This window comes from Dipodomys merriami, unplaced genomic scaffold (genome assembly GCF_024711535.1).
Source record: "Dipodomys merriami isolate MVZ:Mamm:240054 unplaced genomic scaffold, mDipMer1.0.p SCAF_93, whole genome shotgun sequence".
NCBI lineage: Eukaryota > Metazoa > Chordata > Mammalia > Rodentia > Heteromyidae > Dipodomys > Dipodomys merriami.
Window position 1 is genome coordinate 2868599 of NW_027206546.1, and position 1369 is coordinate 2869967.

Here is a 1369-nt window from a genome sequence, read left to right on the forward strand (position 1 = left end):
TATAAATTCCCTACTCTCCAGTTAGAATAATTTAGAGTAGTAAAAATGGAAAAAAGATAAAATAAATCATGGTGAATAAATATATGCAGAAAATTCACCAGATTTTTCTGACCAGTTCAATCAATGTGAACTATTGGAGAAAAACATGGACATCTCATTCCCACAGGCACTCAAAGTCTCCGGTTAAGCAATTCTGACGAAGACAGGAAGTAAGATGAAAAAATGAGGAATGGTATCATTTGCAAGAAAACAATTGAGGAAGATCCAAGCAAATTTCTTCTTTTGGATCTCGAAAACTGCATTTGATATTTCCAAAAGGATAAGTAAGTATTACTACCTCTTTGAAGTTGTGGAAGACTGTACAAATTGTTCTCCTAAGTTGTAATGGTTTGGTTGAGTTTCTTAAATTTCAAAAATGCCAGTCCATCCTTTGTTTCCCTACAATTTTTATTTTCAAAATACAAAGCAACAGCAATATCTTACTTTAAAAATTCATGGATTCCATGTATTCATCCAAGTGAATTGCCTGACTTTGATGTCAAAATATATTCAAGAGTTGTTTGTGTACATCTATAATGTTTTCTGCAGAGTTTGTGATTTTTTCAAATCAGAAATAATTTTAACTTATCTTTTGAAATAAATAGTATAGAAACTAAAGATGTTCATGGTGCTTTTCTGAAAAAAGTATATCTGTTTGTATAATGTCCACAATCTATTTAATTCGCTCCTAGATATAATACTTTGAATTCTACATTGTTATATAATGTATATGTTCATTAATAAATGTGTCCTTTCAGATTGCATTACATATAGAAAAAGTTTAAGATTCTTTTTTTCCTAGGTCCTTGTATTATTTTATTTCTTTGGGATAAAATGACAATGTTAACTAATTTCAAGTTTTGTAAAGGTTATGCTATGTAAAGGCCTTTCTCAGGTGAAGATTTAATATACTGATGTCAAACTAACCTTTAATTCTATGAATTACACGTATTGTTACACTTCTATTTTTGTAATGAACTTTTTAATAACTGTTTTTAACTGTTTTTCATTTCTTGCATCAGAAGAATGAAAAATATGGAATACTTCACAAATTTTCATATCATCCTTCGGCAAGTGCCATGTTAATCTCTGTATTGTTGTAATTTGGGTAGGCCTGCTGCTGAAAGATGTAGTATCATCTAAATTTAAGTACTTAATGATGCACTCTTTATACAGGCATATATCCATGGTTGACTATTTATAACAAGGAACCCTTATTGTTCCTAAAAATTCTATTGATCTTATTTCTCTAAAATTCTGTGTATAATGGAAAAAAAACATATTTCTTGGTCGATTGCCCATATTTGCAATTTTTTGTCAATGACTATTT

General features: G+C 29.4%; 1 pseudogene; it reads right to left on the reverse strand.

The window, feature by feature from the left end:
• Positions 1 to 1068: 1068 nt before the first annotated feature.
• LOC138821713 (U6 spliceosomal RNA) lies at positions 1069 to 1169 on the reverse strand (annotated as a pseudogene).
• Positions 1170 to 1369: the final 200 nt, after the last annotated feature.